This window comes from Vicia villosa, linkage group LG6 (genome assembly GCF_029867415.1).
Source record: "Vicia villosa cultivar HV-30 ecotype Madison, WI linkage group LG6, Vvil1.0, whole genome shotgun sequence".
Lineage (NCBI taxonomy): Eukaryota > Viridiplantae > Streptophyta > Magnoliopsida > Fabales > Fabaceae > Vicia > Vicia villosa.
The window spans coordinates 53,160,913-53,175,076 of record NC_081185.1 but is presented as its reverse complement, the minus strand read 5'-3'; the positions used below and the strand labels follow the sequence as shown (position 1 = coordinate 53,175,076).

General features: G+C 34.4%; 1 long non-coding RNA gene across 1 annotated transcript; it reads left to right on the top strand.

Moving 5' to 3' along the window:
* The first annotated feature begins 334 nt into the window (after positions 1–334).
* Positions 335–854, top strand: LOC131611523 (uncharacterized). The gene is made up of 3 exons (XR_009286955.1): positions 335–386; positions 543–605; positions 693–854. It is a non-coding gene; the product is annotated as an uncharacterized LOC131611523 (long non-coding RNA).
* The last annotated feature ends 13,310 nt before the right edge of the window (positions 855–14,164 follow it).

Below are 14,164 nucleotides of genomic sequence, written 5' to 3'. Positions count from 1 at the left end.
ATGCATAATGAAATGATATCTGTTTTCGCGTGATAAATATGAAGATGGCGTTGCTTTTTCCAGCGAAATGGATAATCTTTGACCATTCAAATCTAATTAAGCTATATAGTTATCAGAATATTTTTTGACAAGCTGTTAATAGCATTTGTACTTGCAATATCTATATAAATAATGTGTTTTATTTATATGTTTCTGATTTGATATTTATTTTTATATATTTAACATTTAGGAAACCTTAGTAATTAGAATTTGAGAAATGTTAGCTTTACATTCAGTGTTATTTATTTTTAATAATTATCTTTAACTTTTTTCCCTCTTCTCAGAATGTTACCACCGAAGGCATGGCATTGGTGAAGCACGCCGAAGATGCTGCAAGTAACAAAAAGGTATGTGCCTGAATTAGCAATTCTATAATTTTGCTTTTTTTCAGGTTGAAAAGATTTAATTTCTAAATACAATAATTGAGGAAAGACTAGTGCATGCATATTTTGCAATATTTAAGTGTTCACAATTATTTTTCATTATTTTATGGACTTTGGCAGTACATGTTCAACAAGTTAGAGCTTCATGTACTCATTTTAGGGATTGACAAGGCTGGCAAAACGGTAAAACATTTTTTAACCTCATAGTTTTTAAGAAATTAGAGGTTTGTTGTGTGGCTCTGAATTGCTATATAATGAATAATTTTGTAGACTTTGCTTGAGAAGATGAAGTCGGTGTACACGAATGTAGAAGGTCTTCCTCTGGATCGAATTGTGGAAAGCAATTGCTTCTCCAGGGCGTGGTATTTTGGCCATGGATGAATCCAATGCTACATGTGGAAAGCGGTTGGATTCAATTGGACTAGAGAACACCGAAGCTAACCGTCAAGCATGGCTTGGTTAAAATATAATTTTTATGTGTATGATTTTATAGTACTTGAAATATTATGAATGCACATGATTTTGTATACTTTTTGGTTAATATTAAAAATATTTTGACTTAGTTAAAATATAATTTTTATGTGTATGATTTTATAGTACTTGAAATATTATGAATGCACATGATTTTGTATACTTTTTGGTTAATATTAAAAATATTTTGACTTAGTTAAAATATAATTTTTATGTGTATGATTTTATAGTATTTGCAATATTATGACTGAAAATGAAAGATAACTAAATGGTGTATATAAAACAGGGTGTAAATAGATTTAAATATAATATAATTGTTCATTCATAAATGGCGTATTTACACCCGATTTTTATTAAATAGGGTGTAATTAAGAACGTATCTACACCCGATTTTAATTAAAATAGGGTGTAATTAAAACGTAATTACGCCCAATTATTATTAAAATAGGGTGTAATTAAAACGTAATTATGTCCAATTACACCCGATTTTTACTAAAATAGGGTGTAATTAAAAACGTAATTATGTCCAATTACACCCGATTTTTATTAAAACAGGGTGTAATTAAAAACGTAATTACGCCCAATTACATCCGATTTTTATTAAAACAGGGTGTAATTAAAAACGTAATCACACCCAATTAAACCCGATTTTTATTAAAACAGGGTGTAATTAAAAATGTAATTACGCCCAATTACACCCGATTTTTGTTAAAAATAACGGGTGTAAATTTGTTAGACATTTCTCACCCTGTGGATATACACCCGATTTTTATTAAAAATAATGGGTGTAAATTTAATAAAAAACGGGTGTAAATTAACATTTTTGTACTAGTGCAAGTCAAACTGAACCTGTCCCAAGTCAAACTGAACCTGTGCCAAGTCAAACTAAACCTGTCCCAAGTCAAATTGAACATGTCCCAAGTCAAATTGAAGCTATCCCAAGTGAAAATCCTGCAACACAGACTGCCTATTCTACTAATGTATTTGGAGACATCACTAATGAGATGCTTTCAAGTATACCAGACATCAGTCAAAATATGAAAACAAGCTCTGCCAAAAGTGTACCAAACAAGATCAAGAAGGGCAAAGCTAAGGTCAAGCAAGATTTCATCCCAAAGAGAAAGAGGCAAAGTGAGAGGGTTAAACTTTTCTGGTTTAAAAAACCAATCATTGGACCAAGTGCAGAGGATCAACCTATCACATTAAGTGAAGAAGAGGATTGCTATGGAACTCAAGGTGCAAGGAAGGTTGCTAAAAAGGCTAAGAAGAAGTCTATTTATGATCTTTAGTGATTACCTGTAACTTGTTATTTATTGGCTGTTATTTTGTTGCACACTTTTGGTGCATTATTTTGAATTGCACACTTTTGAATTGCACACTTTTAGTGCATTATTTTGTAATGATAATATATAGCTTTTGGGGAAATATTTTGTAATGACAATTGCACTCTTTTGGTGCACTAATTAATGAATATGTATAATCTTTAGCTTAATAGCAGTCATCAAATGTTTCATCAACTTTGGTTACAACATAAATCAACAATTTCATTCATCAAATTGTAACTAAACTCGTACATCAAATGTTTGACAGATGAAAGTAAATAAACTTCAACCTACATGAAATTGACAATTACATCAACTTGTACATAAATGCAAAAAGCAACCAAGAAAAAACAAGTGCCATCTTCTGCTTAACAACAGTCTTCCTCTCTACTTCAACCTTCAATTTTGCCTTCAATAATTTCTTCAAAACTGTTTGTAACTCCTTTTATGTTTTGTCACAGATTTTACAAACCCCTTGAATATTAGCATTTCATTTTAGTGAGTCTCCATATTCATCATCCCATATAAACAAATCGCAGCTATTCTCATTATGCATAAACAAATAACCCAACACCCAGTGATTATCAACATTCGAGAGAAGAAAGAAACAGGTTTAAAAAATTTGGAAATTCAAACTCAAACTTACCCCAGCATTGCGACACTTCCAGAACTTCCAATTTAGGTTTCGAGCTGTCGACGAAACCCACATCTTCATAGCTAGGTCACAGCCGCATCTGGGTTGACCCGTAAATGTATTGCTTGTGCTGCTTCCAATCGATTTTCTACAAGACATGATCCTTTGAACAACGATGGCTGTAGTTGGGACGATAGAGAAGAGCAAAAAAGCCGAAGTACAACAATGGAAGCACGCAAGAACAGTGAAGAAGAAAATTTTGGGAAATCTGTAACCTAATTTGCCAATTACAAAGTTATATAATTTAATTCCATGTCAGCAAATAATTAAAATGCCAACAGGGAACATACATGGCCAAGTCAGCGTAACATGAGTTTAGGGGTTAGTGGTATTGAAATATGAGTTTCATAAGGGGGCAACCTTAAAAAAAATTTAATAGGGGGGAAACCCAAAACTCGCCCAAATGGCAGGAGGTGACAACTATTTATCCTTTAATTTTATAAGCCACTGTCTTTAAAATTTTAGTTGCCTTGCTTACAAAAAATCCTTATAATTTTAGTTAGTTATAATATCTCTACAAATAATTCTTTTGTATTTAGTTTTTAAAATTTGTCAATTTAATTTTTAATTTTGTCTCATGTTATATGGTTTTTAACTATAAAAAATGTACTTTATATTTTATAAAATATTTAGTTTTATTTATAAAGTAAAAAGGAAATAAAAATAAACATTACAATGAATAAATTCTACAAAAACTAAAATAAAATAAGAAACCAACAGAAAAAAAGTGTGTGTATATATATATATATATATAAAGGGACATGATCAAATGATACTAAGATGACAAACTTAATAATATGACACTTTCGATTCATCTTCACCCCATATCGGTATAATAAAATCCACCGTTGGATTGGAAGCTATTATCATATAGATCATGACTATAAAATTTAACATCAATCAGAAATCATTTGACATGTCAACAAGGTGCATAGAAACTAACGTCTTACAAAACTTCATGAAAACCGTTAATATTGATCATTCTCTTTAACATATCAAATGATTTTTTATTGATGTGAAATTTTATAGGCATGATCTATATGATAATAAATTTCAATCCAACGGTAGATTTTATTATACAGAAATGTGATGAAGAGTTATCGGAGGTGCAATATATATATATATATATATATATATATATATATATATATATATATATATATATATATATATATATATATATATATATATATATATATATATATATTGATTTAAATTTTTTAAAAAACTAACTCGTACATTTGTAATGCTTTAATTTTTTTAAGAAAATATTTTTTATAATATCATATTATTTATAGGTGCAATGTTTGTAAATTCATTTGACATTGACATTCAGGGAAGATCCAATATTAATTACTACTTCTGTTAAAATATCATCTTCGTATTTTGCATATATATAAAGGTCGCGGTTGTACTCTAAGGCTTCCTGAGGGATCTCTTGCATCATATCATCAAGCGGCCTAACGGTCATATCCTTTTCAACATAATTGTGTCCGCTTCTTCCTTTAATCTCTTCTTCCAGTAGCCCTAAGCCCATCAAAATATGAATATCTCCTTGTACAGCAGCACACCCTCGCGTGCTTTTATTGTACGTGGGGGAAATCTGCGTGACTGAAATCAATCAACGCTTTTCTGACAAACTTGTCATGTATCATTGGCAAGGATCAGCGTACGAAGCGAATATCAGATACATATCTCTTCTTTGAACATTCTCCAATCTTATTAACAGCGTTTTCATCTCTGTTTCCGAGGATCTGAATAATTCCTTGATCCATTAGACGTTGAATTCCTTCCTTCACAAGTTAACATCCTCGAGGATTTCTATAGAAGATTCGATAAGAACCATAATTATATGGAGATAGATTTCCCAATCCCCAAAAGGTAGCGTGCATTCGCACCAAGTCACTTCTCAACAGATGAACGTCATAAACTTGGTATAGGCCAGGATAACCATACACCATGTTTACTGAAGTTGTCCCATGATTGGGTAGAGGATTTTCTTGCACATTCGGATTAACATCCCTGAAGGTGAGTACGCCACTTCGGACGAGTTTTTGAACTTCACTCTTGAGAGGATAACAATTTTCAACAGTGTGACCGGTAGCACCTTTGTGGAAAGTACAATGAGCTTCTGCTTTATACCAGTATGGGGGATTAGCAGGAGGAGGTTGTGGATGCTGACATACCCTAATTTTTTCCCGCTATAGAAAATTGGCGACTTCATTGGGGAGTAGTCCTCTAAGTGGGTTAAGCCTAGTTTTCTTATCCGTGTATATTGTTATATGTATCTATTATTATGTGCTTTTGCTGTTTGTCTACTTTGTTTGTTTTTCTTTTTTTGGGTACTTGGTGATAAAGGGCTTGACATCCCCTATGTGAGATAAGTCATATACCCGGACTTGAATGTACATTAAGATAGGAGGGGTATAGTCATTTTGGCTTATGTGGAGTTAATCCTTAATGAACTTACTTGAGACCCACCACTCAGTGGAGAATGGCTTGGCTAAAGGTGATAGTGTTGAACGAGTCTGTCGTGAAAGCATTGTTATTTTTAGTTGGGTCTGTAAAGCTGAGGACCTTAGAACCCCTTAACCCATCTTAGACTTTTAGTTGGGTGTATACCTAATTGTTTGTCACGCGATACTACACTCGGGCGAGTTTCTCTTGAGAATATTATTGGTTGGTAAGTAATTTCTTAAACCGATAATATTCTAAAGATGAAATGCAGACCTCGGGGACTTTTTTTAGAACCCGTTCTACAGGTACAAAAACACCTTGGTACACACCTTGTGGTTGGGTAGACTCATGGCTCCATGCTCGTGATGTCGAACCTTTAAACCTTGTTTGTGTGATCTTGATTGTGGTTGTTGCACCCTTGCATTCATGCATCCATGAATAAAAAGAGACCTTTTTTCATTTGAGTTTCAAACATCACATTTATTGTGATTATGGATTTTAGAAAGAGAAACACTCAAAAATATAGTTTTAAGAGTCCTTAATCAAGGGAACTGAGAAAGCTTGGATCTTTTGTGGTCAATCCTTTGGATTTTAGAGATTGTAATGAAAAGATAATATACATCCTCTTTTCTACCAACATTGAAGATGAATTTCTGAATACTCTGTTCCAAGTCTATGACCCATGATATCGGTAACTTATTTTCTTGAATCATCATCATGCAAAAGAGAGAAGAGCGCAGGGGGATTTATTTTCCTCTAGCATTTTACCATCTCAGAGTGTTCATGAGTTTTCTAACATTTTATCCACTTCCGATGCTTGAAAGAGTATTATTGACATGCTGGTGATCAGAAAAGCTCAGATGCGGAAAGCTTATGAATTCAAGATTAAGAAGCTCACAAAGGTGTTGCAGCTTTAATTTTCTTCAATTGTGGTCCTTTAAGACCCTGGGACTGACTTTCTCTTTCTTTTGATTAGGATTGTTGAAACTATTGTAATCCTTTAATGGTCAATAAAATGATATTTGTTCAGTTATTTCAAAATGCGTTCTTTATTGATGTTTGTAATTGCTATTACTTCTTAAGTTCCTTGAGACTTGAAAAAGAAAAACAAATCATTTGCATTACATATCGTGCTCCATTCTACATTTAGTCTTGTTTTTTAGAATTTTCCCAAAGCCTTATTTCCTTTCTCCTGGTGTCATCAATACAACTCTCGTGCTAAGAGATGAAAGGTATTAAGCAAGAGATCCTTGAACTCCACAAAGAGGTGATTACTTGGAAGGTTGCATCTGACTGCTCTGGTTGAAGTTTTAGATGCCGCTCACGTCAATCCTCCTATGAAGGAAGAAAATATACCAAAGGTCTTTCCAAAAACTATGAACTAATTCTTTTCTAAGAGGATGGTAGTCTGTGCACCTAATGATTTCCATAAAGAGGTGGATGTAGAAGTGCTTCTAGATGAAGGTTTTTGAAAGAGGTGTTATCTGAAGAAGGTAGCTCAGTTGTCAGTGTGAAAAAGTTTGGTAATGACTTTTCTAAGAAAAGAACCAGAGGAAGAAATAATCATCATCAACATCAGCATGTTTCCTCTGCGTCCAATTCAACTCATGCGCTTCAGATTATCAGCAACATACTCATTGCCAGCAATCTCATCAACAAAATCAGCAAGGCAATAATTAGAGGAAAATTAATTTTGATCCAATTCCAATGACATACACAGAGTTGTATTCTTCTTTGTTGCAGATGAATTTGATTCAAACTCGAGCTCGACCAGCCATTCTTGAAAAAACTTTCATGTGGATATAAGGTTGATGTTTTTTGTGCTTTTTATCAGGATACTCCTAAGCACGATTTAGAAGGTTGCTTCGCTTTGAAAGTTGAAATTTAAAAGTTGGTCAAAAGCACTGTCTTGTCATTTAAAAGCATTGGTCCTAATGTTCAAAAAAAATATTTGGCAAAGCATAGATGAATCTCTAATAATGATAGCCTTGAAGTTTGAAAGATGTTTTCTTCAGCACAAGCCCAGATGGAGAGAGCCTTCTCAATTTTTAGTATTCTTACTGCTTTTTCATTTGTAATATTTCTTGTTTTTCAATACACTGTTTGCATATAGAAACTTGATTTTTTTAATGCTAATGATAATACAATGATAATGTTTGTCTTGAAGTAATCCATTCGTTTCACTCATGTTAAATTGTTATTTCTACATTATGATACCAATTGCTTTTGCCATCCTCTTGCTTAGGAAGAGATTGAAGAGAGGATGATGATCTGAAAAACGCAAAAAAAAATTCTAGTTGTATGCTTTTGAATAAAACCACGCTGATGATGTACATGCATTATTTCAAATTCCCAAACACCGGAGATATAAGGAAGATAATCCATTTTTAACCCCTTTGAGCCTTGAAGTAGGAGTTTCTTTTCTAAAATGAAAAAACCCTCAATTTTTAACCTGGGGCAGGGTAGTCTTTCAGTTAATTTGACAAAGTGTTCAAATTTCAAAAAAGATTGTGCATCCAAGGGTCAATCACGTCATATCCAAATAAAAGGTTGGAATACGTGAAACCACAATGGTTATCCCTCATGCATCAAAAGGCTGCAAAGTGTGAAACTACAATGGTTACCCTTTATTTCCAAGAAACGAGGTAGTCACAACCCTCTCAATAAGACAAGACAAAGTCAATGTCACACGATTTGTTCAAATCAAAAGAATAGAAAAAGAAAGAAAATCTCGCTAAGTCAAAAACTTGAAAACAAGTGACTTAGGAAAAAGTTAGAGCATCCCGCTTGACGGCCAATTAGGGAAAATAATCAGTCCAGGAAAAAGTTAGGGAAAATAAAAGGAGAGTGAAAATAAAGGATCACAAAGCAAAAGTCCTCAACAAAGCGAAAATCCATGTGAATACAAACACGAAGACAAAATGGTGACTACTACTCCAAGAAAGCTTCATTGGATCCTTAAAAGCACAAAATCCTTTTGAGAGATGAAGACTCATGTTGAGTTAACTGAACATAGGACTGGAGAGCATCACGAAGATGGGTAGGCTAAATAAACTTTGAGCCTAAAAATTTATTTTTTCTAAAATCCGTGAACCAGACCACGTTACAACCCTTCAAAAGTCATAATTGAAGTAGGGTTTATTTTGAAAGCATACTTCAACAAGAAAGCGTTCCTGAATCCCAGAAGGTTATGTTCAAAAACTTGTGCATGCGTAAAAATATCAATGTCATACTCTAACCAGTGATTCATTCACAAGGTTTTGCGACATCTTTTCAATAAAACTTCAAGATTACATAACCGTTGCATTTGAATTATCATTCTTAGAATAAACATTTTTTGTTTGTAAATACTAGTTTGACATTCAGGAAGTTTACTTCTGATAATCAGCAAGAAAAATAAAACATTGCCAAGGGAAAGCTGTTTTTCCAAGTATGTTGTATTTACAAGTTTGATGACCCTTATAGGGCAAAGCTTGAAAACTCTGTCGAGCAAAAGAGTGTGCCAAGTTCAGTCAATCTGGGGCAGTTACGTCGAGATTGGACAAATCTTTTTAAGAATTTGTTGGTCTGGGGAAAATTAATCCAAGTACATATGATGCCAAGGATTTCTATAAGTCCTCTTGAGGCAAACTCCTCTCATAGACTATGCCGCATGAGGCATGTTGTGAATCAAAAGTTACCTTGATCAGCTCATTATCTTGAAGTAAAAAGGTCATTGCCTTGATCAATCCACAGTATGTCACTCTCTACTAAGAAGTTTTGAAATAGCTGTTGAATGTTGGGTTTTCTCTCTCACCTTGTGTTGAGTTTTGAACTAAAATACCCCGCAACTTAACACTTTTGCTATGATGATAACTTCTTCTCCCCAACAAGTTCAGGATGATGTTTGATCCCCATAGTTGAGCTTACAAGGATGTTCTTCCATTCCTTTTGCAGAACTGATGACATATTATCCCTCTCAGAGGTTGATAATTCTCATAAAGTTTGTTGGGTGCGTATCCCCAATAAGTTTCATCTTCCCTCAAAACAGAGTTCATATTGTTATCCCTTCAATGGATTTGTTGATGTTTGAAGTTTGACTTTAGGTTTTCTCCTCAGTCAGTATCTTTCTTTTGAGCCTGGTAGCCGGACTTTGTTCCTCTGCTTATATCCAATTGAATCCTAAGTAGTATTCCCTGCATGGATCTTCAGGAATATTTCCTTTGATATCTCCAACTTATTGAGATTCGCCAAGTATCTGTTGTACTATGATGTCTTATCATCCCTTAGTATCTTTGTAATTTGTTTTGTCAACACATGCATTTCATTCATTCATTCATACATTGTGTATTTGAATAACAATTCATGCTCATTTCTGCATTATCCATTCTTTTTGATGTTATTATCCCCCAGGGTGTGTGTTCTCTCTCCAAGTAGAGTGTTTACCTAGAAAGTGCTTATCCTTTCTAATTCCCCACTAACTTCATTCCTCGTGGAAGAATTTTTCTTTAGTGTTCCTCCTCAGCTCATTTGTCGAGATGGGACTAAATCTCAGTTAAGTTATTCTTCATTGGGAAAAGTCTTGTTTGATCGTTTCTTTCCAGTTTGTTCCTGAAGTTGAACTTTGGTCTCTTGCAACACTATTTTGGAACCTCTTTAGGCTGAAAACCTAGATTGAGAAGGCATTTTTTGCAACTCTTGAAGATCATACTTTACTCAATAGAGAATCTATTTATGATTGAATCACCCATCATATGATGAAGGATTTATTTCCCTTCAGTGTTATTACTACACTCCATTGAAATTTATGCTTGACATAAAGTGACAGCTTCTGAATCTAAGAAGCTTGTATTGTCCCCTACATGTTTTGATTGACAACAAATGGCAACTTATTTATTTGAGCAATTTGTGTGTCTTCAGATATCAATCTTATCTTCACAACAAGGGGCTGTCTCTCAGGTTTTGTCCTCAACAGAGCAGCTTTTGTGAATTTCCTGATTCACGTCTAATCAAATGAAGCCCTGGACATTTCCCTCAAATGGCATCTCTCTGGTATGTTCCCTCTAGAGAAGTTTGTTGTGAACTCCTTGAATAGATGACATCTCTTTATTTGAAAAGTATGTTTTGAACCTAACTTGCCTGCATCTCCTTTGAAGATTCTTGGTAGAGTTATTGATTGTAATTCCCAGCAGATGGCAGTCCCTTTTAGCGGAGGCATTTTGGATTCAGTTCCTTTTCTCAAGTGGAAGACTTGATTAAAGAAGAAGTTGTACCCTATTTTCATAGTGGAAACTTATTATCCTCGGCAGTGTACCGTCATCCATTGAGTCGCTAGTTCTTGCAATTTTCTCCTACCTTCAACCATTGAGTTGGTAGTTTACCGTCAACTATTGAGTTGGTAATTCAATTTCCTCTACCTTCAACTATTGAGTTGGTAGCTTATAGTCATCTATTGAGTCGGTAATTATTTCCCCTACCTTCAACCATTGAGTTGGTAGTTTACAGTTAACTATTGAGTCGGTAATTATGGTTGCTTCTACCTTCATCTATTGAGTTGGTAGCTTATCATCATCCATATAGACGATAACCCTAAACATCTCTTTCTACCTTCAACTATTGAGTTGGTAGTTTACTGTCATCCATTTAGTCGGCACTCCTTGCAATTTTCCACCTTCAACTATTGAGTTAGTAGTTTACCGTCAACTATTGAGTCGATAATTATTTTCCCCTACCTTCAACCATTGAGTTGGTAGTTTACCTTTAACTATTGAGTCGGTAATTCGGGTTGCCTCTACCTTCAACAATTGAGTTGATATCTTATCGTCATTCATTGAGGCGGTAATCTTAATATCTTTTCCTACCTTCACCTATTGAGTTGGTAGTTTGGCGTCATCCATTTAGTCGGTATTTCCTGCATCTTCAAGTGAAAAGTTGGTATTCAAATGAAGTTCCTGTACCTTAAAGAGAAATGTTGGTATTCAGATGAAGACATCCCTCAACCTTCAAGTGAAATATTGGTAGCACACCTTCAGTGAAAGTTGGTGTATTCTTTTGTTTCTCTGCCTTCAAGTGAAATGTTGGTAGCACACCTTTAGTGAAAGTTGGTGTATCTTTTTTCTTCATGCATCTTCAAGTGAAAAGTTGATGTTCAGATGAAGATCTTTCCTTACCATTCAGTAGTTTGCATCAATTACGACTCGGTGACTATTGTCTTGGTTTTGACATCGATTACGACTCAATGTTATTTCTTTCCTTACCATTCGATAGTTGCATCAATTATGACTCGGTGACTATTGTCTTGGTTCTGACATTTATTACGACTTGGTGCAGGTTGTTTATGACCATTCGGTAGTTTGCATCGATTATGATTCGGTGACTATTGTATTGGTTCTGACATCGATTACGACTCGGTTCAGTTTGTTTCTTACCATTTGGTAGTTTGCCTCCAATATGACTCGGTGACTATTGTCTTCGTTCTGACATCGATTACGACTCGGTGTAGTATGTTTCTTACCATTTGGTAGTTTGCATCGATTGCGACTCAGTGACTATTGTCTTGGTTTTGACATTGATTACGACTCAATGTTGTTTGTTTCTTACCATTTGGTAGTTTTGATATCGATTACGACTCGATGACTACTGTTTTGGTTTTATCATCGATTACGACTCGATGATGATTGATTGTTGCCATTGATTATGACTCGATGATATGTTATCGTTTTAGAAATTCTAGTATGACAGACTCAGATGTCAATCCCGATTTCAAGACATCTGATCTATTATTATTGTAGCATAGATAGAATAGACAGATCCCCCATTTATTAATTACTTCTAAACAGGAGTCAATGAGACTTGGGATCACACATGTTCAGTAGACATAACCAGATTATAATCTTTATATGGTTCTATTTAGGAACAGCTAACACTTCTGAACCTGATGTTATAAACCATGTTATAACATTCATAACTGAACAAATAAAGTAGAAGATAAATAACACAGTCAATTGTTAACCTAGTTTGGTCTAACTACCTACTCTGGGGGCTACCAAGCCAGGAAGAAGATTTCACTATCAATAGTACTATTTTATGTAAACAACCTCAGGTTTACAGATAAACTACCTCTGGTTTACCTAGTCACTACCCAATGCAACCTTTATCTCAGAAATCCATCCAAGACAAGAGAACATCTGCTCACTCCCTAGTGATACCTAACTATTACAACCCTGCAACAGCTATTTACACAGTTAACAATGCACAATAACTTGATATTGCTTCACAGCTTCAATCAAGAATATAATACTTAACTCTTACCTACTGGTTTCGAGTGAGGACAATCACTTCTCTAACCTACAGGTTTTGAGAAGGACATGGTAGCCATCCCACAACCTGGGTGGTCTACCTATAGAAACCCTAATGACTACATCGTTTCTAAACAAGGTTTTCTATATCAAACTAGGTTACAAAGTTTCCTATTTATAACCTGATCCCAATTGGACATGGGCTTACAAATCGCAGCACTCCTTGCTATTACAAATATGCAGAAATATTCTGCTACAAATAAGGTCTTTTAATCATGAGTTTCCTAATTTATCTCCTAAATTAGAAACTATTGAATCTTCAATCTTCTGATCTGATTCTTCCTAAATCTTCAATCTTCTGATCTGATTCTTCAAATATTCTTTTGACCTTTAAATATACGCCACATAGGATTACAAAATATTCTATGAATATCCTGTATCTGTTAAGTACAAACTAAATCTTCCTTCTAGTTCTGCAGGCACGATGTCATGAGTTGATGTCATGACATTCCATCTAACATATTGCTTGTACATGTTTTGTTCTTTTTAAACTTACAAGATTCACAATTATACCATTTGCTGCTATTATATGTTTTAGCCAAACATTAGACAATAATACAGAATAGACAGAGCATCAACAATCTCCCCCTTTGGCTTATTTTGGCTAAAACTATTCTTTTAACAGTCAGCAGCAACTTCAACTTTCTAGACGACAAGGACTTGGTCATGTTTGCTTCCAGTAGCAAAATCAGCATCAGTATCTCTCCCCCTTTTTAGCCATAATATGACAAAGATAGAACCTATGTCATAAATTACATTTGAATATTCACGGTTAATCCTGGGAGATACTTGTTGTCTGTGTCTAAAAATCCACTCCTAGATCGAGTTTTCAAGGAAACCAAGACTGGATTCTTGCCGTTATTCTTTGTAACTCAGAACACAAATCACAATTGTGTTCATAACTCATATCACAAATCACAACGAAAATGATTCCTATACTGAAGGTTTTATATAGTGGAACATCTTTGTTGTTATTGCAGAAAAAACCATGGTAGAGACCATCAACATCCCAGCCTGTGTTTTTCTTTTTCTGAAGAGGTTTTGGTATATCAACCCATCACAATACCAAATCCAAACTCGACTCACAAGAACGCACACGAACGAAATTTTGAGAGAGTTTGATTTCTGCAATTCATGGAGATGCTATTATATAGCCATTGGAGATTATAGGAAATAACGATGGTCTTTGGTCTTGTTCAATGGTCAAACGCTTAATTAGGAAACAGTTCCAAAAGCAATTACTCTTTCCAAAGCAGTTTTTGACTATTTTTCTGATAGGAGTTATCTTGAATTACCAGTGCATTCATAGTCATTGATTGTACTTTACACCGACCACTGATGTGTAGATAAACTTCAAGTCAAATTTCCTTATTTGACTTAGAAGATTCAATGTCTTTAAACATGTCATGACATTGTGTCAGACATTGTCACTTTTCTTCCCTTTAAGCACATAGCTCAAGA